The sequence below is a fragment of the Gopherus flavomarginatus genome, chromosome 4 (genome assembly GCF_025201925.1).
Source record: "Gopherus flavomarginatus isolate rGopFla2 chromosome 4, rGopFla2.mat.asm, whole genome shotgun sequence".
NCBI classification, from domain to species: domain Eukaryota; kingdom Metazoa; phylum Chordata; order Testudines; family Testudinidae; genus Gopherus; species Gopherus flavomarginatus.
This window is the reverse complement of record NC_066620.1, coordinates 174,003,323-174,028,773: the sequence shown is the minus strand read 5'-3', so window position 1 is coordinate 174,028,773 and position 25,451 is coordinate 174,003,323. Positions and strand designations below refer to the sequence as shown.

At 42.2% G+C, this 25,451-nt stretch overlaps 1 protein-coding gene across 3 annotated transcripts in view; it reads right to left on the bottom strand.

Moving 5' to 3' along the window:
* Positions 1-25,451, bottom strand: part of CSMD1 (CUB and Sushi multiple domains 1) — a 1,994,958-nt gene that overhangs the window by 1,761,542 nt on the left and 207,965 nt on the right. The window lies entirely within an intron of this gene.

Genomic DNA, 25,451 nt, shown 5'->3' with positions numbered 1-25,451 from the left:
AAGTCCTGAAACTGACTCTGACAGGAAGCCTGGTCCTGAAATTAGTGCACTAGCCTGAGACTAAGGAGACCTGAGCTCACTGCCATCCCCTACTATGAAGTTCCTGTGTGATCTTGCAGAAGTAATGTAGACCTAGATTTTCAGAGGTATTTACCTGTTGCTTTGCTCTTTGACTTCAGTTCATCCTCTGTTAAATGAGGATAACAGTACTTCTCTACTCTACGAGGGGGTGAAAGATTGAGAGGTATTTGGCTGCAGTAATGAGAGCTATGTAATTACCATAGATCAAAGCAGTCTGTATTACATCAGAACCAGACTCTTGATAATTTAGTCTTACCAGGCTGGGTAGTTACACCAGGCTGATTCTCTCAACATTATAGAACATTGCTTTGCTGCCATCATCTATACCCAGAATGGCAGCATGCCTCCACAGGCACAAGCAGAATCTATTTGTAACAATAGTAATTGCTTTACACAAATACCCCTGCAGCACAATTCTCTAGCTACATGGGAGTAAGAGTAATTCCACTGAAATCAATTGAATTAGCCCACCACAAAACATCAGGTCTATTGCATATAATCCTACAGTAGCAAGAGCTGCAGGCTCCTAGGCAGGTCTCTGGTGGGAATTTTTGGCTAGCATCATTGCTATAGATACTGCATATATTTTTGTCATTGTACATTTTATCATTTTAGTTTTATTGATAAATATTTAACTGTTCCATACAGTTTGTTTTGAAATTTCAAGCATAACCTGTACTGTACCAGGGTGATTAGTAACTTAAGAAGTCTGGCAAAATGATTTGAGACTGCTCCAAAAATCTCCTTTGTTTTAAGCAAAATTTATAGAATATGCATAATACCACACTGAAGTAATTGTAATTTAAAAAATTTTATTCTCTCCAAAACAGGCAGTTTTCTAACAGAAAAGATGAAGTAGAAGAGCATTCCAAGTTTAAAGGTTTGTGTTACAGTGCATTCACAAGCTGCAACAGATTGGTCCAGACAAGAGCTAATAATAATAAAAATCAGCCCTTGCTCACAACACAAAGTACTACATTTGAAGTCATAATAAAACTACATCTTAGAAAGATCTTTGTACACATTTTAGAAATCACAGGCCAGTTATTATAATACCTACTTAACTGTTGTTTCTAATTTTGTTTTGTTTTTAAAAGATAATTTGGCCAATGATTTCATCCTTCAATACCTAAATCCAGACATTTATCCAGAGTTTACCACCTAAATAAAAGTGGAATGATTTTTCGAGATACTAAGTTTCTTTAATTTAGGCACCTAATTCTGGTTTTAGATGCTTATCGTTAGGCACCTAAGTTTGAAACTGTTGGATTTAACAAATAAGACAAGTTTGACATCCAGAAGTTCTTTTCTCCTGGAGAAACCCAAAAGAAGGTATAAAACTGCTATTCAAACTCTCAGGTTCCCATCCAGAAGCATAACTTCAATTAACATGATTTTAGACTATGAAATTAAAACACAAAGCCAATACAAAAATGATTTTTATGAATTCCCACCATTATGCGTCAGTAAATGTTTGTTTAGTTTTCAAAAGTGTCACTTGTAAAATGTAACCACACATCCCTAGTAGTTCCCTACTGCCCTACACTGGAACCCATATAGGGCATCAAACAATTACAATCCATATTTAATGGGGACCACATCTTGAAGAGCTCCCTCTTCTTCACACACACCCTGTCAAACTCATCATTCAAAGCAAGTGCCCATGGACCAGGAAACACCAACTCAAAGTGGCACCAGACCCTGCCATAATAGATGCAAAACCTGCAGATCACTTCATATTTCATCTTTCAATACTTGTCCTCAAGGGAAACCTGCATAACACCTTCAAAAGGCAAGCCTGAGAATTTAAATTCATAACTCTGCTAGACACCAAAAGCCATGGATTTAACAAGGACACTGATTTTATGGCTCATTACACCACCTGGCAACACCACACTGCCTGCTATCCTTAATTGCCAACTTCAAACCCTTTATGCATAACAATCTAAAAACCCAATTGCTCACTTCATTTCAAGTGACCGCCTCAAGCATGTTACTCTTTCTGCCCAACAATCTGTCCGGATTTGTATTTAGCCCAGACACTCTGCTTCCTTCCCCAAAGCTGAAGAAGGGCTCTGCATAGCTCAAAAGCTTATACCTTCCACCAACAGAAGTTGGTCCAATAATAGACAGTATCTCACTAATAAAATGCATGATGATTTTTTAATTCGCATTTTAGAATTCCTGTGCTTCCATTGATTTAAAAAAGTTTATGTACTGCCTGGAACATCACTCTGATAGAATGATCATCATATATATTCAAATGGCAGGTGCCTCTTTTTCTCTGTATACAATACCACCAATTTACTACCACTTGAGAGATGAAAGGCTACAGCTCTGTTAATTCATTTCCTATTTTCATATATGCATCCTTTCAAATACTGAAATTAACTTTATCATATTGTCGCACTTATTTGGAATCCATGGCTTGCATTTCTACATAATGATGCCATGGCAACACCATGATTTTTGATTTACCATTTCTTCAATATGCTGCCCCATTTATTTTCATACAAGTAAGTTCACATTATTGTTGACTGAACAAAATATGCTCTAGGTTCCAATTCAACAACACTGTCATTTTAAAATACAGGGGGAGGGAGAATTTGATTGTCCAAGCAGACAGGTTATTGCTTGTACTATACAGTTTGTCAGGCTTGATTACTAGATACGAGTCTTTACATGCTTTATGCTTCAATGAATATTTTTCAGATGACAATACCCAAGGTTAAACTCTTTATGGTTAGTGGGCAACTTTTGCCCAGAGTGTCCCTTAGCTTTGGAGAATCCACCCTTTAATATTTATTCATGTCAATCAGGGGCAGCCTTTAAAATCATGTTAAACACAACTTTTTAGTTCTGCTTTACTTAGTGACTTAAAAACAAGTGTGCTGCAAAGTACCTGGGGACATTATGAAAAAAAAATCTGTCAGTTTTCTAATGTTTCTATTTGTACTGTGCTTGTGAAAAATAAGTTTCTATCTAGAAATACATAATTTGTAAATAATTTTGCTTAATCATGACTCCATTCAGTAATGGCATGGTCTATGGGATTCCACAGCTCAGAAGCACTGTGTTTCATTCAAGCTTTAAAGATTCAGACCATCAGTTTAGGCTTTCTGTGCTAGCTCTGGAATGAACTGTATACTTAATATGCCCATCACTTTATGTGGCAATAAGAGTACTTTAATATACTCGGATGACAGCAGGAGTTCTACAACAACATTCCTGGATTCCTCCTATCCCTAGAAATGGAACAGAATTGTATGTGAGAATCAAGTAGGGAGAGCTGTACAGTAAAATGCTGGACCTATTAAGTTCAATGGAGTTTTACCAATGATTTAAATCAAGCCAGCATTTCACCCTTGAAACCCAATTCTGTCATCAATTATATTCATGCATCTCCTATTGAAGTCAGAGGGAGTTCTTTGTCTATAAATAAATTCAGAATTGGGCCCAACTCCTAGAAGGGTTGCCACCACTGAGACTCAGAAAAAACAGCCACTGGCCACCCTTCCACCAACAAAAACTAATCACTGGTCACCTTTCCAGTCTCCTCCCACCCCACTATGAAAATGGGTTCCGGTGCTGACTATAGCTCATCATTACTAAAATATTTTAGAGAACCATTTTACACACTCTGTGTATTTTTGTACTTTTTTTCATCTTTCTAACCTTAACCTAACAGGACACCACACTCCAGACTATGGTTGTCTGAACTGTACAATGCTATAACATCTCCCCCATGGATTCCCTGCCTCTCACCCGCACCTCCCCTCCCCCCTCGGGATATTAAATCTTTTTAACCATCAAGACAGTAAAAACAACAACAAACTGGCCAACTAGGTTACCAATTAGGCAGCTCACAACCCTGATTCCCAGGCATCATCTATACATTTTGAAATGTACTAGTCCACAAACAAATAGTGTAAAATGGTGGATCCTTCTCTTTGGAAACTAGCCATGTTTCTCTTTAGTCTGTTTTTCCATAAAGGGGCAGAGTTATGATCTCGGCTCTATCCCCCCTCTTATAAATTAAAAAAAACCCACTTTTATATATTTAACACCATTATAAATGCTGGATGCAAAGGAGGCAAGATCAAACCAGTATCTTAGATGCCTATATACAAATGTGAGAAGTATGGGTAATAAGCAGGAAGAACTGGAAGTGCTAATAAATAAATACAACTATGACATTGTTGGCATTACTGAAACTTGGTGGGATAATACACACGACTGGAATGTTGGTGTGGATGGGTATAGTTTGCTCAGGAAGGATAGACAGGGGAAAAAGTGAGGAGGTGTTGCCTTATATATTAAAAATGCACACACTTGGACTGAGGTGGAGATGGACATAGGAGATGGAAGTGTTGAGAGTCTCTGGGTTAGGCTAAAAGAGGTAAAAAGCATGGGTGATGTCGTGCTGGGAGTCTACTACAGGCCACGTAATCAGGTGGAAGAGGTGTATGAGGCTTTTTTCAAACAACTAACAAAATCATCCAAAGCCCAAGATTTGGTGGTGATGGGGGACTTCAACTATCCAGCTATATGTTGGGAAAATAACACCGCGTGGAACAGACTATCCAATTAAGTTCCTGGACTGCATTGCAGACAACTTTTTATTTCAGAAGGTTGAAAAAGCTACTGGGGGGAAGCTGTTCTAGACTTGATTTTAACAAACAGGGAGGAACTCGTAGAGAATTTGAAAGTAGAAGGAAGCTTGGGTGAAAGTGATCATGAAATCATAGAGTGTGCAATTCTAAGGAAGGGTAGAAGGGAGTACAGCAAAATAAGAGACAATGGATTTCAGGAAGGCGGATTCTGGTAAGCTCAGAGAGCTGATAGGTAAGGTCCCATGGGAATCAAGACTGAGGGGAAAAACAACTGAGGAGAGTTGGCAGTTTTTCAAAGGGACGCTATTAAGGGCCCAAAAGCAAGCTATTCTGATGGTTAGGAAAGACAGAAAATGTGGCGAAAGACCACCTTGGCTTAACCACGAGATCTTGCGTGACCTACAAAATAAAAAGGCGTCATATAAAAAATGGAAACTAGGTCAGATCACAAAGGACGAATATAGGCAAATAACACAGGAATGCAGAGGCAAGATTAGAAAGGCAAAGGCACAAAATGAGCTCAAACTAGCTATGGGAATAAAGGGAAACAAGAAGACTTTTTATCAATACATTAGAAGCAAGAGGAAGACCAAGGACAGGGTAGGCCCACTGCTCAGTGAGGAGGGGGAAACAGTAACGGGAGACTTGGAAATGGCAGAGATGCTTAATGACTTCTTTGTTTCGGTCTTCACTGAGAAGTCTGAAGGAATGTCTAGTATAGTGAATGCTTACGGGAAGAGGGTAGGTTTAGAAGATAAAATAAAAAAAGAGCAAGTAAAAAATCACTTAGAAAAGTTAGATGCCACCAAGTCACCAGGGCCTGATGAAATGCATCCTAGAATACTCAAGGAGTTAATAGAGGAGGTATCTGAGCCTCTAGCTATTACCTTTGGGAAATCATGGGAGACGGGGGAGATTCCAGAAGACTGGAAGGGGGCAAATATAGTGCTCATCTATAAAAAGAGAAATAAAAACAACCGAGGAAACTACAGACCAGTTAGTTTAACTTCTGTGCCAGGGAAGATAATGGAGCAGGTAATTAAAGAAATCATCTGCAAACACTTGGAAGGCGGTAAGGTGATAGGGAATAGCCAGCATGGATTTGTAAAGAACAAATCGTGTCAAACTAATCTGATAACATTCTTTGATAGGATAACGAGCCTTGTGGATAAGGGAGAAGCAGTGGATGTGATATACCTAGACTTTAATAAGGCATTTGATACGGTCTCGCATGTTATTCTTATAGATAAACTAGGAAAGTACAATTTAGATGGGGCTACTATAAGGTGGGTGCATAACTGGCTGGATAACCGTACTCAGAGAGTAGTTATTAATGGCTCCCAATCCTGCTGGAAAGGTATAACAAGTGGGGTTCCGCAGGGGTCTGTTTTGGGACCGGCTCTGTTCAATATCTTCATCAACTACTTAGATGTTGGCATAGAAAGTACGCTTATTAAGTTTGCGGACGATACCAAACTGGGAGGGATTGCAACTGCTTTGGAGGACAGGGTTAAAATTCAAAATGATCTGGACAAATTGGAGAAATGGTCTGAGGTAAACAGGATGAAGTTCAATAAAGATAAATGCAAACTGCTCCACTTAGGAAGGAACAATCAGTTTCACACATACAGAATAGGAAGAGACTGTCTAGGAAGGAGTATGGCAGAAAGAGATCGAGGGGTCATAGTGGACCACAAGCTTAATATGAGTCAACAGTGTGATACTGTTGCAAAAAAAGCAAACGTGATTCTGGGATGCATTAACAGGTGTGTTGTAAACAAGACACGAGAAGTCATTCTTCCGATTTAACTATAGGATTCCAACAAGCTTACCTAAAATATCTAATGCTTCAGCCTTGCTTTACATTACAGAGTATTTATATAGTAAAGAGGATGCAGGCTGTTGAATATAGGTTAGAAATGAGAGTTATAAGTATTGTGGACAAACCTATAAGCCTAAAACAAAAGCGTGTTAGGGGCAAAAGCCCAAATAGTTGAATGATAGGAGAGTAGAAATATAAGCAATAACCAAACAGCCTGCAGTAGTGAGAAACAAGCTGATTACCTGTCTTCTCTCAAGCTCATCAATCCCTGTCTTTCTTAGATAATTACTGACTCTTCCAAAGCCGTGATCCTGAACTGCTCTCAGCGTAACTGAATACTGTATTTACTTCTGGGGAGATTTTCAGATTCTTATTCTAACAATAGCTAAGCTCCATGATTGATTGCTATGCTAGCCTTTTAAACTTTTGACACCAGGATTCATAGCCTCTTATAGGTCATAAGTGAAAAAGAGTTTAGGACCAGGTCCTCAAAGATATAAACACCTGGGCCTCAGTCCCTTGTGGGTTATTTGTCCTGATCACAAAAAGCACTGCAAAATGAGAGTCTTATATTCAGACTTAAACAGTAGAGCGACTGAAGGCAAGAACTAGAGCTGTAATCAAATTAAAACTTTGGATCTCAACATTGAATATTTGGAAACATTTGAACTTTGTGACGTGGACCCATCTCCAGTTAAATGACGTGACAAAAGTTGCATGGCCCTGCCCACTATATTTGGAGCTAGACATTTGTACTTTCCAAAGAACAATTCATGGTTCTTGTTTTTTTTAAATTGCTTTGTATTCAGGGTGAATACATCAGTGGTTACTGTTACAGGTATGCAATCAACTTTCAGTAAATTCTACATGATCATAATTATATATGTCAAAAGCTTGTGCTTTTAAAAAGTTTAGCACAAAACACAAATGCTGCTCCAATGGCTGGAAGTGAAAGTTAGACAAATTCAGACTGGAAATCAGATGTACATTTTTACAAGCGGAGGTAATTAACCATTGGAATAATTTACCAAGGGTCAAAGGGATTCCAGAGCACTGATAATTTTTAAATCAAGATTAGTTTTTTTGAAAAGATATGCTCTAGGAATTATTTTAGGGAAGTTCTATGATCTGTGCTTTACAGGAAGTCAGACTAGATTATCACAATGGTCCCTTCTGGCCTGGGAATCTACGACAAACCTCACTGAAGCAATGCTCATTTTTATGGCTAGAGACTGTGCTAGGTTATGGAACAGGACTGGATGCCAAGGAATGTGAAATCCTTTTTATAACAAAACAAAAAAGTTTATGGTCTTTTTTCTCACTGTACACCTTATAACTGAGGAAAACCCTGACCATTCTTCCCTTCAAATCCACAGTTTATTATGTGATACATGAAAACTGGTAATGAATGATGAACGGTACTTTTATTCAGAATCCTGATACAGAACCCAAGTACTTTAGACATCTAGATTAAATTCAGGTGAAAAATATTTGTTACACAGAAATGAGTGTGTCACAGGGTGAGGCCCTGAATGAGTGCTGGGGCTTAGCCTAAGGCAGAGGCGGGCCACATCCAGCTAGTTGCACCATCCTGCCTGGCCCTTGACCTCCTGGCTGGGAAGGCTAGCCCCCGGCCCCTCCCTTGCAGCCTCAACTTGCCTTGCAGATCCTGTGACATCTGCTGGGGTGTAGTGTATTAAATTGCTCTCTGTAGGAATGTGTTACCTACGGCTGCCAGTCCTTGTGCTCCATAAGTAGCATGTTCTTATGGGGAGCAATTTAATACACTACACCTCAGCCCTCCATACAGTTTCAGAACCCTGATGTGGCCCTCAGGCCAAAAAGTTTGCCCACTCCTGGCCTAAGGGCTAATCAAGGAAAATCAGGAAATTTAATGTGCATTAATTGAAAATGCACCTTTAAAGTGAGTTATTTAAACTGCATTAAACTCTTGGGTGGACATTCTTATTCAAAATTGTTAAAGTCACCTGATTCATGACTCACAACCAGGTCTGTTGAGGAATAAAAGGGAAGACTCTCCATAGGGCCCAGATTTGCAGAATTGGGACCTAATTCAGTACATTTAATTTCAAATGAAATTACTGGTTTCCTGCCCAAACTACATTTCAAGCCAAAATTTCCACAGCTGGCCTCCTTTCCTACCTATGGACTTGTAGGTGTATGTAACTGTTGGCTCAGTTTTGTGCCCCCCAAATATTTCAGGCCATAGCCCTGTCACATAAACATCTTGCCACCCCAAGCGCAGAAAAAAAAAGAAAAAAAAAAAGCAAAAAGAAAAACCTGATCGAGCTGCTGCCAAAGTACCACCGAAGACTGCAGCGCAGCAATTGAGTTGCCGTGGAAGTGCCACTGAAGAGAAAGAGAGGGACTGAAGGACCTGCCGCCAAATTGCCACTGGAGACCCAGACATGCTGCCCCAATAATGGACGGAGTGCTATGCCTTTCTATTGGCCACCCCAGGCACCTGTTTCCTTTGCTGGTGCCTGGAGCCAGCCCTGGCCCTGTGCCCCACTTGAAATGACAGTGGCAAAGCAGTCTCTTCTTCCCTCCAGAAGAAGCAAAGCCAGTCACATGGACTCCATTTTCCCTCCAAGAAGCAGCAGCAGGAGCCTCCTTCCCCTCAGGAGCAGCAGGGGTTTCCCCTCCCTCTCCTTGCCCCAGAGAAGAAGGGCTCTCAGCAAGAGAAGATCTCTCAGCATTTACTCCAATAGCCAATGTGTTTTTTCTTAAAGGGGCATAGAGAGGACCCAGACCCACTGCTCTGTTCTCTTCTTGCTAGTGTGGTTTTGAAGAGTGGCAGTGGAATTCTTCCAGCAAGGAAGGAACAGTTTCACTCAGCTTGTTAATACTAAACTAAACTTGAATACTGACTTCCCCTCACATCAGTGAGGAAATAACTTTAATGCAGTTATTTTCCATCATGTATACTTTAAAGAAGGGTCCCAGAAGACAGTTCCCTGAAGAGGCTTAAAATCACAAGAGAGAGTAAACAGTTAAATTGCCATGTACATTTACTTTTCATGCCCTGATTACTGGGCTGAATCCTGGAAAAACCTGGTCTTTGGCACAGTATGTTGTTTCTTTTATGCATGAGCATTCAGGAGTTGTTGGCGTATTTGCCATACAAAGATTCTCCAGCTGGAAGAATGCTCTGGAAAAATATCAATGCTATAAAGTTTAAGGCATGTCCACACTTAAAATGCTACAGTAGCACACCTGCACTGCTGTAGTGCTCCGGTGTCGATACTACCTGTACCAATTAGACGGATGTTCCTATTGGCATAGGTAATCCTGCCATGAGGCAGTAGGTAGGTTGATGGAATTCTTCCATTGACCTAGCATTGTCTCAATGGGAACTTAGGTCTGCTTACCTACAGTGCTCATGGGATGTGGATTTTTCATATCCCTGAGCAACATCATTATGCTGATGTAATGTAGTATAGACCAGGCCTCAAGGAAATGAAATAGGGAAGCTTTCAAAGCACCAGTGGGGTGGGGAAGGGAAAATACAATGTTGCAGCTTGCCCTTCCAAAGTAAAAAATATTTAATTGAAGCATTTAGTATTTGTATAGAACAGTAGAGGTCAGACAGATTTCAGAAGAGGCAGAGTGTGACACTTAGAGCAAGGATGGAGAAATAAAGTAAATAAAGCTGTACTGTTTTTCAATTCTTCATGAGTAAAACATTTCTCCAAGCCTACTAAAGATGAAAAGGCTTCTATTTACTTCTGAGTGGAAATTAATGCAGGCTATGTATAAAATAAAGAAACAGTTGAAGTTTATTAACCAAAGATTGGAAGATACAAAAAACAAGAGAAAAATGAATCATGGCATGCCCTACAGAGGACTACTTTGCTTTATCAGAGCTTTTTTTAAATGTTATTACAAAGACAAGCAACACTTTGACAAATATTAAACATCATTTTACTCGTTGTTTGTGATAACACCATGCAACATGGAAACTGAAATTTTTCTCCCTGCTAAAGTACTTTTTCTTTCACTTGCCTATCATGGATGGTTTATCAGCATTTCTCATGAGAAAGCTCTGTGGCTGCTCCTGCAGTTCATTTCATTTAGACTTTTAAAAATAAAATCATTGAACAATATATGTATAAAAAAATAAAAGCTATACGGATTTTTCGAACAGATATATGAAATAATCTAGTATAGATCACAAATTTGATCCTAACAAACATGATGCTATCTTTTAAAAGATATTTAAACTCTACTCAGTGATTTAAATACTGCAGGCATAAACAAATTCAGCATCATATGCAAACATAAGGCTTCTAGGAATATATTATGGTCTGAAGGTTCCATTATGTGCAAGTACATTTCGAGCACATAAGGCACATTTAGTAGTTTACATCCTGGCAAACTGACATGCATCTGTTTTCAACCAAAAGTACTTCAACGTTTCAGAAAAGTTAACTGATTTCCCCCATAATGCCATGGCACTGAGTCACATTTTCACCAACAAAGAGCGCTGATTCAGATTTACTTAGGCTCCATTAATCACCAATAATCTACCCACTTTAGGTTATGTAAAATAACAAATCTGGCTGCTGGCACGTGTGTTTTTTCTGCATCAAGCTTACTAGGGCTGAAGGGCCATTTTTCTTTATTTCTGCATGTGGATGTGTGGTATGGAGAGGCTAGAGTTTATGATAATATTTTTCTTTGCTTCAGTTCCTCAAGGAACACTATTACAGTCAGATTTGAAAACAATAGCAACTGACCCTACATGGTCAAGTAGAGAGACAGGTGGACAGCTGCAGCGGCACAGGAGCCAGCAAACAGAGCTGTAAACAGCGGTGTTTCAGTGAGAGTTTTCAGGGGAGACTAAGAGACCTAGGCAGAGGAATAGACAGGCTAGTGAAGGGAGTGAGTGGTGGTCTGCCGGTGTTCTGGTGCCCGTTGGGGGCTTGTTTTGCTGTAGGTGGTGGTGGTGTGCTTTGGTTTGTCTTTCTTGGACTAACAGGTTTTAGTGGGAAGGCTATGACCGATACAGAGGCAGTAGTGAAAGACACAATGAGGATGACTGGATGTGGAAGCTGCGGCATGTACATGACCCTGGAGGGGGTACCTGAAAAGAGTTTTGTCTCCATGAAGTGCCACCTGATAGAGCTGATGGAAGAAAAGTTCTGAGGACTGGAGATGCAGGTGGAAACTTTGGTCAAGTTTAGAAGGGGGTTCGAGCGGATGATGGAGCAAAGACACGAGGAGGATGAAGGGAAAAGCTCATACTTGCAGATGGAAGCAGGACCAAAGAATTCTGAGGGAAGACTGCTGGGTGAGGAAAGTGGACGGCGGAAGCATGTGACTAAGAGAACCAGGGAGAGGAAAAGACGGGCCAGTGAAGGAGAAATAGAGCTCAAGAACAGGTTTGCAGAGTTGGAAAAGGAAGAAAGGGCACAGCAGGTGGTTGCTGAAGGTGAGAGGGCAAGGAAGAAGAGAAGAGCAGCTAGTCCTATAGGAAGAGGGGAAGAGTCAATGGAGACAACAGCAAACATGAGCCCCAGGAGGATACAGGATGGATTGCAGAGGATTGCAAGGGAGAATAGGAATCGAGAGGACTTGCAGGCAGAGGGAACAGGGAATAGTACAGAGAATCGCATTGTCAGCAGGAAAAGGCAGGTCTACGTATTTGGGGATGCCTTACTGAGAAGAATAGACAGGCAGGTAACAAGAGCTGATCCGGAGAACAGATGGGTGTTCTGTCTGCCAGGTGCTAAGATATGGGATGTGGACCTCTGGCTGAAAAGGATCCTAACGCGAGTGGGAGAGAATCAGCTGATAGTCCTTCATGTGGGAACAAATGATATGGCTAGATTCTCGCTGGGACGTATCAAGGGAGACTATGCCACACTAGAGAAGATGCTTAAGGAAATCGAGGCTCAGGTGATCTTCAGTGCGATTCTGCCTGTTCCTAGAGAAGGGCAACAAAGGTGTGACAAGATTATGGTGATCAACAGATGGCTCAGGTAGTGGTGCTATAAGGAGGGCTTTGGGATATACGGCCACTGGGAAGCATTCATGGACAGAGGACTGTTCTCTCGGGATGGACTCCACCTGAGTAAGGAGGGAAATAGATTGCTAGGATGGAGGCTGGCACAACTGATTAAGAGAGCTTTAAACTAGGTATTTGGGGGAGATGGTTGGGAGATGTCCAGGTAATCTCCAAGCCAGAATTTAACATTGAGAGGGAAGATAACAAAGTAAGAAAGGATACAGCCAGGGGTAGGAGACTGGACATATGGAGAAAGGGTAGTGTAGATACCAGTCTAATAAGTGATACTGGTGGTAGAATGTCTGTGCCTAATCACGTAAAGAATGTCAGTGAAGCTAAACAGCAAAAATTAAGATGTTTGTACACTAATGCGAGGAGCCTAGGTAACAAAATGGAGGAACTAGAGCTAGTGGTGCAGGAAGTGAAACGGATATTATAGGGATAACAGAAACATGATGGAATAGTGGTCATGACTTGAGTACCGGTATTGAAGGCTATGTGCTGTTTAGGAAAGATAGGAATAAAGGCAAAGGTGGTGGAGTAGCTTGTATATATCAATGATGAGGCAAACTGTAAAGAAATAAGAAGTGATAAGACAGAGTCTGTCTGGGCAAAAATCACATTGGAGAAGAAAGCTACTAGAGCATCCCCTGAGATAATGCTTGGAGTGTTCCACAGACCTCCAGGATCTGATTTGGATATGGATATGGATATGGACATGGATAGAGACCTTTTTAATGTTTTTAATGAAGTAAACACTAATGGAAATTGGGTGATCATGGGAGACTAACTTCTCAGATATAGACTGGAGGACAAATGCTAGTAATAATAATAGGGCTCAGATTTTTCTGGATGCGATAGCTGATGGATTTTTCTCCAAGTAGTTGAAGAACCAACAAGAGGGGATGCCATTTTAAATTTGGTTTTGGTGAGTAGTGAGGACCTCAGAGAAGAAATAGTTGTAGGGGACAATCTTGGTTTGAGTGATCATGAGCTAATGCAGTTCAAACTAGATGGAAGGATAAACCAAAATAGATCTGGGACTAGGGTTTTTGATTTCAAAAGGGCTAACTTTAAAGAATTAAGGAAATTAGTTAGGGAAGTGGATTGGACTGATGAACTTGTGGATCTAAAGGAGGAGGAGGCCTGGAATTACTTCAAGTCAAAGTTGCAGAAACTATCAGAAGCCTGCATCCCAAGAAAGGGGAAAAAAATCATAAGCAGGAGTTGAAGATCAAGCTGGATGAGCTAGCATCTCAGAGAGGTGATTAAGAAAAAGCAGAAAGCCTACAAGGAGTGGAAGATGCAAGGGATTAGCAAGGAAAGCTACCTTATTGAGGTCAGAACATGTAGGGATAAAGTGAGAAAGGCCAAAAACCATGTAGAGAGTTGGACCTTGCAAAGGGAATTAAAACCAATAGTAAAAGGTTCTAGAGCCATATAAATAAGAAGAAAACAAAGAAAGAAGAAGTGGGACTGCTAAGTACTGAGGATGGAGGTTAAGGATAATCTGGGCATGGCCCAATATCTAAACAAATACTTTGCCTCAGTCTTTAATGAGGCTGAGGAGCTTAGGGATAATGGTAGGATGACAAATGGGAATGAGGATATGGAGGTAGATATTACCAGAGTCAAGGTGGAAGCCAAACTCGAACAGCTTAATGGGACAAAATCAGAGGGCCTAGATAATCTTCATCCAAGAATATTAAAGGAACTGGCACATAAAATTGCAAGCCCATTAGCAAGAATTTTTAATGAATCGGTAAACTCAGGAGTTGTACCGTATGACTGGAGAATTGCTAACATAGTTCCTATTTTTAAGAAAGGGACAAAAAAGTGATCCGAGTAACTACAGGCCTGTTATTTTGACATCTGTAGTATGCAAGGTCTTGGAAAAAATTTTGAAGGAGAAAGTAGTTAAGGACATTGAGGTCAATGGTAATTGGGACAAAATACAACATGGTTTCAGAAAAGATAGATCATGCCAAACCAACCTGATCTCCTTCTTTGAGAAGGTAACAGATATTTTAGACAAAGGAAACACAGTGGATCTAATTTACCTTGATTTTAGTAAGGCATGTGATACGGTTCCACATGGGGAATTATTAGTTAAAATGGAAAAGATGGGGATCAATATGAAAATTGAAAGGTGGATAAGGAACTGGTTAAAGGAGAGACTACAACGGGTCATACTGAAAGGTGACTGTCAGGCTGGAAGGAGGTTACTAGTGGAGTTCCTCAGGGATCGGTTTTGGGACCAATCTTATTTAATCTTTTTATTACTGACTTTGGCACAAAAAGTGGGAAAGTGCTAATAAAGTTTGCAGATGACACAAAGCTGGGAGGTATTGCTAACACAGAGAAGGACCGGGATGTCATACAAGAAGATCTGGATGACCTTGTTGTCATGGAGTCACCGGGCAATGCTCTGGAACTGCTCCCCACCAAGCCAGTCAGGACTTTGGGGAGCCTCCTCTCCCTTGGAGCAGACTTGTTCAGGGCAAAAAGCTCACACGTCTTCACCTCCTGGGTCTCTCCTTAGAGCATTCAGCATCCTCTGCCCCTCCGTGCGCTTCCCACAGCGAGCCCGCCCCAGCGGGGTCCTGGGGAAGCCACAGGGTCCTGCACCCCCACTTTGCAGTCAGACGTGACTCTCAGCCAGCCAGTAAAACAGAGGTTTATTCGATGACAGGAACAGGGTCTAAAATAGAGCTTGTAGATACAGCGAACCGGACCCCTCGGCCAGGTCCATTCTGGGGGGCAGTGAGCCAGACCCCCCACGTCTGCACTTCACTCCTCGACCCCAGCCAGCTCCAGACTAACAACCCCCCCAACCCCTACTCTCTGCTCAGCTCCTTTCCCGGGCCAGGAGGTCACCTGATCTCTTTGTCTCCAACACCTTCAGTTGGCACCTTTGCAGGGGAGGGGCCCAGGCCATCAGTTGCTAGGAGACAGAGTGTCAGGCATTTAGGTGCACTGGCCCTTTGCTCTGCCAGATACTTAAGAACTGCCATGGGGACACTGAGGCACCAACACAGTATTCAGAGAAAACATTAAGAACATTCTTAGTTCATCACACTTGTAAACTGGGAGTAATAGTAATAGGATGAAATTTAATAGTGAAAAGTGCAAGATCATGCATTTAGGGATTAATAACAAGAATTTTGGTTATAAATTGGGAACACATCAGTTGGAAATAACAGAAGAGGAGAAGGACCTTGGAGTATTGGTTGATCACAGGATGACTACGAGCAGCCAATGTGATATGGCCTTTAAAAAAGCTAATGCGGTTTTAGGATGCATCAGGCGAGGTATTTCCAGCAAAATAAGGAGGTGTTAGTACCGTTATATAAGGCATTGGTGAGACCTCATCTGGAATACTGTGTGCAGTTCTGGTCTCCCATGCTTAAGAAGGATGAATTCAAACTGGAACAGGTTCAGAGATGGGCTACTACGATGATCCGAGGAATGGAAAACCTGTCTTATGAAAGGAGACTCAAAGAGCTTGGCTTGTTTAGCCTAACCAAAAGAAGGTTGAGGGGGGATATGCTTGCTCTTTATAAATATATCAGAGGGATTAATATTAGGGAGGGAGAGGAATTATTTACGCTTAGTACCAATGTGGACACAAGAACAAATGGATATAAACTGGACATTAGGAAGTTTAGACTTGAAATTAGACGAAGGTTTCTAACCATTAGAGGAGTGAAGTGCTGGAATGGCCTTCCAAGGGGAATAGTGGGGGCAAAAAACATATCTGGCTTCAAGACTAAGCTTGATAAGTTTATGGAGGGATGGTATGATGGGATAGCCTAATTTTGGCAATTAATTCATCTTTGATTTTTAGCAGGTAAATAGGCCCAATGGTCTGTGATGGGATGTTAGATGGGGTGGGATCTGAGTTACTGCAGAGAAGTCTTTCCTGAGTGCTGGCTGGTGAGACTTGCCCACACGTACAGGGTTTAACTGATCGCCATATTTGGGGTCGGGAAGGAATTTTTCTCCAGGGCAGATTGGCAGAAGCCCTGGAGGTTTTTCCTCTTCAGCATGGGGCACAGGTCACTTGCTCATAGACGCATAGACTTTAAGGTCAGAAGGGACCATTATGATCATCTAGTCTGACCTCCTGCACAATGCAGGCCATACAATCTCACCCATTCACTTCTATAACAAACCCCTAACCGATGTCTGAGTTATTGAAGTCCTCAAATTGTGGTTTGAAGACCTCAAGCTGCAGAGAATCCTCCAGCAAGTGACCCGTGCCCCATGCTGCAGAGGAAGGCGAAAAACCTCCAGGGCCTCTGCCCACTTTCTCCTTCAAAATTTTTTCCAAGACCTTACATACTACAGATGTCAAAATAACAGGCCTGTAGTTACTCGGATCACTTTTTTTCCCTTTCTTAAAAATAGGAACTATGTTAGCAATTCTCCAGTCGTACGGTACAACTCCTGAGTTTACTGATTCATTAAAACTTCTTGCTAATAGGCTTGCAATTTCATATGCCAGTTCCTTTAATATTCTTGTATGAAGATTATCTGGGCCCCCTGATTTTATTCCATTAAGCTGTTCGAGTTTGGCGTCTACCTCGGATGTGGCAACATCTACCTCCATATCTTCATTCCCATTTGTCATCCTACCATTATCCCTAAGCTCCTCATTAGTCTTATTAAAGACTGAGGCAAAGAATTTATTTAGCTATTGGGCCATGTCTATTATCCTTAACCTCCATTCCATCCTCAGTACTTAGCGGTCCCACTTCTTCTTTCTTTGTTTTCTTCTTATTTATATGGCTCTAGAACCTTTTACTATTGGTTTTAATTCCCTTTGCAAGGTCCAACTCTCAACATGGCTTTTGGCCTTTCTCACTTTATCCCTACATGTTCTGACCTCAATAAGGTAGCTTTCCTTGCTAATCCCTTGCATCTTCCACTCCTTGTAGGCTTTCTGCTTTTTCTTAATCACCTCTCTGAGATGCTTGCTCATCCAGCTTGATCTTCAACTCCTGCTTATGATTTTTTTCCCCTTTCTTGAGATGCAGGCTTCTGATAGTTTCTGCAACTTTGACTTGAAGTAATTCCAGGCCTCCTCCTCCTTTAGATCCACAAGTTCATCAGTCCAATCCACTTCCCTAACTAATTTCCTTAATTCTTTAAAGTTAGCCCTTTTGAAATCAAAAACCCTAGTCCCAGATCTATTTTGGTTTATCCTTCCATCTAGTTTGAACTGCATTAGCTCATGATCACTCAAACCAAGGTTGTCCCCTACAACTATTTCTTCTCTGAGGTCCTCACTACTCACCAAAACCAAATCTAAAATGGCATCCCCTCTTGTTGGTTCTTCAACTACTTGGAGAAAAAAATCCATCAGCTATCGCATCCAGAAAAATCTGAGCCCTATTATTATTACTAGCACTTGTCCTCCAGTCTATATCTGAGAAGTTAGTCTCCCATGATCACCCAATTCCCATTAGTGTTTACTTCATTAAAAACCTTAAAGAGGTCTCTATCCATATACAAATCAGATCCCAGTGGTCAGTAGCACACCCCAAGCACTATCTCAGGGGAGGCTCTAGTAGCTTTCTTCCCCAATGTGATTTTTGCCCAGACAGACTCTGTCCTATCAATTCCATCACTTCTTATTTCTTTACAGTTAACCTTATCATTGACATACAATGTTATTCCACCACTTTGCCTTTATTTCTGTCTTTCCTAAACAGCACATAGCCTTCGATACCTGTACTCCAATCATGACTACTATTCCACCATGTTTCTGTTATCCCTATAATATCCGATTTCACTTCCTGCACCAGTAGTTCTAGTTCCTCCATTTTGTTACCTAGGCTCCTCGCATTAGTGTACAAACATCTTAATTTTTGCCGTTTGGCTTCACTGACATTCTTTACATGGTTAGGCACAGACATTCTACCACCAGTATCACCGATTAGACTGGTATCTACACTACCTTTCCTTCTTATGTCCATTCTTCTGCTCATGGCTGTATCCTCTCTTACTTTGTTTTCTTCCTTCTCAATGTTGAATTCTGGCGTGAAGATTATCTGGACATCTCCCAACCATCTCCCCCAAATTCCTAGTTTAAAGCTCTCTTAATCAGTTGTGCCAGCCTCCATCCTAGAAGCCTATTTCCCTCCTTACTCAGGTGAAGTCCATCCCGAGAGAACAGTCCCCTGTCCATGAATGCTTCCCAGTGGCCGTACATACCGAAGCCCTCCTTATAGCGCCACTCCCTGAGCCATCTGTTGATCACCATAATCTTGTCACACCTTTTGTTGCCCTTCTTTAGGAACAGGCAAAATCCCACTGAAGATCACTTGTGCCTCGATTTCCTTAAGCGTCTTCCCCAGTCTGGAACAGTCTCCCTTGATACGTTCCAGCGAGAATCTAGCCATATCATTTGTTCTCACATGAAGGACAATCAATGGATTCTTTCCAGCTCCCATTAGGATCCTTTTCAGCCTCAGGTCCACATTCCGTATCTTAGCACCCGGCAGACAGCACACCCTTGCTCAAGGATTCTCTGCACCTTGAGGTCTTTAAACCACTATTTGAGGGCTTCAATAACTCAGACATAGGTTAGGGGTTTGTTACAGGAGTGGGTGGGTGAGATTCTGTGGCCTGCATTGTGCAGGAGGTCAGACTAGATGATCATAATGGTCCCTTCTGACCTTAAGTCTATGAGTCTATTGTAGGATCAGCAATAACAACCTACTGGTGAAAGCAGGGAAAGTTTGATTTTTTTAATAAACAGATAACCGTGAATGTCACCCAAAACCTTAGTGATCCATCACTGATCAAGGGCAATATGACCTTGGTCAAGTTTTTGTATGTTGATTTCCCTCTCTCCTCATTTACAAGCAAGAAATAATTTATGGAGATGTTGGACAACAGGCTTATTCAAATCATCCATGTAGATTTCACTGCTGTGATCAGAAATGCTGTCAGATTTCCTAAACATATTCCTGTCTCCCTCAGGGGAGCCCCCCGGTCATTACTGTTCTTATAGTAGCAAAGAATCCTGTGGCACCTTATAGACTAACAGACGTTTTGGAGCATGAGCTTTCGTGGGTGAATACCCACTTCCTCAGATGCATGTAATGGAAATATCCAGGGGCAGGTATATATATGTGTGCTAGCAAGCAAGCTAGAGATAACGAGGTCAGTTCAATCAGGGAGGATGAGGCCCTGTTCTAGCAGTTGAGGTGTGAAAACCAAGAGAGGAGAAACTGGTTCTGTAATTGGCAAGCCATTCACAGTCTTTGTTCAATCCTGAGCTGATGGTGTCAAATTTGCAGATGAACTGAAGCTCAGCAGTTTCTCTTTGAAGTCTGGTCCTGAAGTTTTTTTGCTGCAGGATGGCCACCTTAAGGTCTGCTATAGTGTGGCCAGGGAGGTTGAAGTGCTCTCCTACAGGTTTTTGTATATTGCCATTCCTAATGTCTGATTTGTGTCCATTTATCCTTTTCCGTAGAGACTGTCCAGTTTGGCCGATGTACATAGCAGAGGGGCATTGCTGGCATATGATGGCGTATATTACATTGGTGGATGTGCAGGTGAATGAACCAGTGATGGTGTGGCTGATCTGGTTTGGTCCTGTGATGGTGTCGCTGGTGTAGATATGTGGGCAGAGTTGGCATCGAGGTTTGTTGCATGGATTGGTTCCTGAGCTAGAGTTATTATGGTGTGGTGTGCAGTCACTGGTGAGAATATGTTTCAGGTTGGCAGGTTGTCTGTGGGCAAGGATTGGCCTGCCACCCAAGGCCTGTGAAAGTGTGGGATCATTGTCCAGGATGGGTTGTAGATCCTTGATGATGCGTTGGAGGGGTTTTAGCTGGGGGCTGTATGTGATGGCCAGTGGAGTCCTGTTGGTTTCTCTCTTGGGTTTGTCTTGCAGTAGGAGGCTTCTGGGTACACGTCTGGCTCTGTTGATCTGTTTCCTTATTTCCTCTTGCGGGTATTGTAGTTTAGAGAATGCTTGGTGGAGATTTTGTAGGTGTTGGTCTCTGTCTGAGGGGTCAGAGCAGATGCGGTTGTACCTCAGTGCTTGGCTGTAGACAATGGATCGTGTGATGTGCCCGGGATGGAAGCTGGAGGCATGAAGGTAGGCATAGCGGTCGGTGGGTTTTCGATATAGGGTGGTGTTAATGTGACCATCACTTATTTGCACCGTGGTGTCAAGAAAGTGGACCTCCCGTGTAGATTGGTCCAGGCTGAGGTTGATGGTGGGGTGGAAGCTGTTGAAATCATGGTGGAATTTTTCCAGAGTCTCCTTCCCATGGGTCCAGATGATGAAGATGTCATCAATGTAGCGTAGATAGAGAAGGGGTGTGAGTGGACGAGAGCTGAGGAAGCGTTGTTCCAGGTCGGCCATGAAGATATTGGCATATTGTGGGGCCATGCGGGTGCCCATAGCAGTGCCACTGATCTGGAGATATATATTGTCATCAAATTTGAAATAGTTGTGTGTAAGTATAAAGGCACAGAGTTCAGCAGCCAGTTGTGCTGTGGCATCATCAGGGATAGTGTTCCTGACAGCTTGTATTCCATCTGTGTGTGGGATGTTTGTGTAGAGAGCCTCTACATCCATGGTGGCTAGGATGGTGTTTTCTGGGAGGTCACCAATGCATTGTAGTTTCCTCAGGAAATCAGTGGTGTCGCGGAGATAGCTGGGAGTGCTGGTGGCATAGGGTCTGAGTAGAGAGTCCATATATCCAGACAGTCCTTCGGTGAGAGTGCCAATGCCCGAGATGATGGGGCGTCCAGGATTTCCGGGTTTGTGGATCTTGGGTAGTAGATAGAATAACCCTGGTCGGGGCTCTAGGGGTATGTTGATTTCTTCTGGTGTTAGTGTTAGTACACTAACACCAGAAGAAATCAACATACCCCTAGAGCCCCGACCAGGGTTATTCTATCTACTACCCAAGATCCACAAACCCGGAAATCCTGGACGCCCCATCATCTCGGGCATTGGCACTCTCACCGAAGGACTGTCTGGATATATGGACTCTCTACTCAGACCCTATGCCACCAGCACTCCCAGCTATCTCCGCGACACCACTGATTTCCTGAGGAAACTACAATGCATTGGTGACCTCCCAGAAAACACCATCCTAGCCACCATGGATGTAGAGGCTCTCTACACAAACATCCCACACACAGATGGAATACAAGCTGTCAGGAACACTATCCCTGATGATGCCACAGCACAACTGGCTGCTGAACTCTGTGCCTTTATACTTACACACAACTATTTCAAATTTGATGACAATATATATCTCCAGATCAGTGGCACTGCTATGGGCACCCGCATGGCCCCACAATATGCCAATATCTTCATGGCCGACCTGGAACAACGCTTCCTCAGCTCTCGTCCACTCACACCCCTTCTCTATCTACGCTACATTGATGACATCTTCATCATCTGGACCCATGGGAAGGAGACTCTGGAAAAATTCCACCATGATTTCAACAGCTTCCACCCCACCATCAACCTCAGCCTGGACCAATCTACACGGGAGGTCCACTTTCTTGACACCACGGTGCAAATAAGTGATGGTCACATTAACACCACCCTATATCGAAAACCCACCGACCGCTATGCCTACCTTCATGCCTCCAGCTTCCATCCCGGGCACATCACACGATCCATTGTCTACAGCCAAGCACTGAGGTACAACCGCATCTGCTCTGACCCCTCAGACAGAGACCAACACCTACAAAATCTCCACCAAGCATTCTCTAAACTACAATACCCGCAAGAGGAAATAAGGAAACAGATCAACAGAGCCAGACGTGTACCCAGAAGCCTCCTACTGCAAGACAAACCCAAGAGAGAAACCAACAGGACTCCACTGGCCATCACATACAGCCCCCAGCTAAAACCCCTCCAACGCATCATCAAGGATCTACAACCCATCCTGGACAATGATCCCACACTTTCACAGGCCTTGGGTGGCAGGCCAATCCTTGCCCACAGACAACCTGCCAACCTGAAACATATTCTCACCAGTGACTGCACACCACACCATAATAACTCTAGCTCAGGAACCAATCCATGCAACAAACCTCGATGCCAACTCTGCCCACATATCTACACCAGCGACACCATCACAGGACCAAACCAGATCAGCCACACCATCACTGGTTCATTCACCTGCACATCCACCAATGTAATATACGCCATCATATGCCAGCAATGCCCCTCTGCTATGTACATCGGCCAAACTGGACAGTCTCTACGGAAAAGGATAAATGGACACAAATCAGACATTAGGAATGGCAATATACAAAAACCTGTAGGAGAGCACTTCAACCTCCCTGGCCACACTATAGCAGACCTTAAGGTGGCCATCCTGCAGCAAAAAAACTTCAGGACCAGACTTCAAAGAGAAACTGCTGAGCTTCAGTTCATCTGCAAATTTGACACCATCAGCTCAGGATTGAACAAAGACTGTGAATGGCTTGCCAATTACAGAACCAGTTTCTCCTCTCTTGGTTTTCACACCTCAACTGCTAGAACAGGGCCTCATCCTCCCTGATTGAACTGACCTCGTTATCTCTAGCTTGCTTGCTAGCACACATATATATACCTGCCCCTGGATATTTCCATTACATGCATCTGAGGAAGTGGGTATTCACCCACGAAAGCTCATGCTCCAAAACGTCTGTTAGTCTATAAGGTGCCACAGGATTCTTTGCTGCTTTTACAGATCCAGACTAACACGGCTACCCTCTGATACTTGTTCTTATAGTGTGTCCATTATAGGATGCTTAGTCAAAGAACATGTAAGGTCTGGGGAGATTTGTTTTGTTTTATTTTCACCTAAAGATTACTTTTACCTCCTTATTCAAGAAAGGGTTCCACCATTGCATGACCATTTATTTTTGATGAGAAAGGAAGCTTCCACTCCTGGTACAGAAGTATGTGAGTAAGGCTGGCAGAACTGGGACCTTAACCAGCAAGGCTTCATCAAAACTTAGCATTTCAAAGGTGATTATAGATTCTAGGTGCCCAACTCAAGGCACTGTGAAGGAACCTGATTTTCAGAAAATGCTGTGCACCTGCCCTCTGAAAATCAGGCCTCTTCAGCCCTCAAAATGGAAACATGCAAAGTCACTAGTCACTTTTGAAAATAGAGGCCAAAGTTTTTTTGGGAATTTAAAATGATGAGGCTAGAAAGAACTTTCATATTCCAGCTTTTGTAGCAGTTGCACAAATAGAGACATATATTAAGAACTGTTTGTGCTTTTCCAATGGTCCTTGTATATTTTTCTGGGTTTTCATATGGCTATTTAGTTCAGGTTAAGGAACTTTTTCAAGCCATCACACAAAGTACATTTCCATCTGCTTCTTTAGGAACTTGGCTGACAACCTTTTTTATGATTTTGCTGATGATGTTCATTATCTCCTCAGAGCAGAGACCTTAACCTTGCCATGAGAAGAACAGCAGTGTAAATTTTGATTGACAGTACAGAGAGCACAAGGGAAAAATAAAAATAAAAGAAACAAAACCTCTGATAAGTTTGATACCAATAAAATTTTATAACTTTCTGATAAACAGCTCCGGATGTACACAATATTCAGAATAGCTCGTATCTTCTATTGAAAAAACAGAACACAGACTTTTCTGATTCTATGAAAATATTTCAATTAGATCTAAAACCATGATGCCACCAGATTTTTCTCAATGAGGGCATTAATTGATTTGGCTGACCCTTTCATTGCACAAACAATGTATTATTTAACCCGGGGACTTCTTCCTCATCACCACCTCTTTTAATGTTCCTGAATATTCATATCTCTGTGTATCAGAATTTGTATATATAACTCATTAAGGCTTTGATAGTTATGTGTATAGATTCCCATGCCTCAAGACTGAAATATACTCTTATGTTTATTAAATCATCATTTAATTAGTTCTGTCATCTATGTTGGGAATGATTTTCTTTCTCCCTTTGAGTAATCCCTTAGCCTAATGGGCTTATCTCCTCCCTGATAATAATGATAAAGGGGAAATAGATGGATGATATTTGAGGCTCAGTTTGAAAGATGGGACAATTAAAATGCACCCTGTTTTCAGTGGATATTGGTAAATTAGACCCTGGATTTCATACATAAACCAGGATGTTGCACTCACTTCAATGCCTTCTTGAACATGCTGGAAGGTGTTAATGGCACCCATCAAATGTGTCTTGGATCTACAGGCAATCAGAATTAAACCTAAAAGGTGTGCTATTCACCCATCATAGAAGATTAGGGTTGGAAGAGACCTCAGGAGGTCATCTAGTCCAACCACCTGCTCAAAGCAGGACTAACACCAACTAAATCATCCCAGACAGGGCTTTGTCAGGCCGGGCCTTAAAAATCTCTGAGGATGGAGATTCCACCACCTCCCTAGGTAACCAATTCCAGTGCTTCACAACCCTCCTGGTGAAATAATATTTCCTAATATCCAACCTAGACCTCCCCCACTGCAATTTGAGACCATTGCTCCTTTTCTGTCATCTGCAACCACTGAGAACAGCCTAGCTCCATCCTCTTTGGAATCCCCCTTCAGGTAGATAAAAGCTGCTATAAAATACTCCCTTACTCTTCTGCAGACTAAACAAGCCCAATTTCCTTAGCCTCTCCTCGTAAGTCATGTGCCCCAGCCCCCTGGTTATTTTAGTTGCCCTCCGCTGGATTCTCTCCAATTTGTCCACATCCCTTCTGTATTGGGGGGCCCAAAACTGGAAGCAATACTCTAGATGTGGCTTCACCACTGCCAAATAGAGGGGAATAATCACTTCCCTTGATCTGCTGGCAATGCTCCCCCTACTGCAGCCCAATATACCATCAGCCTTCAGCTGACTCATATCCAGTTTTTCATCCACTGTAATCATTTAGGCT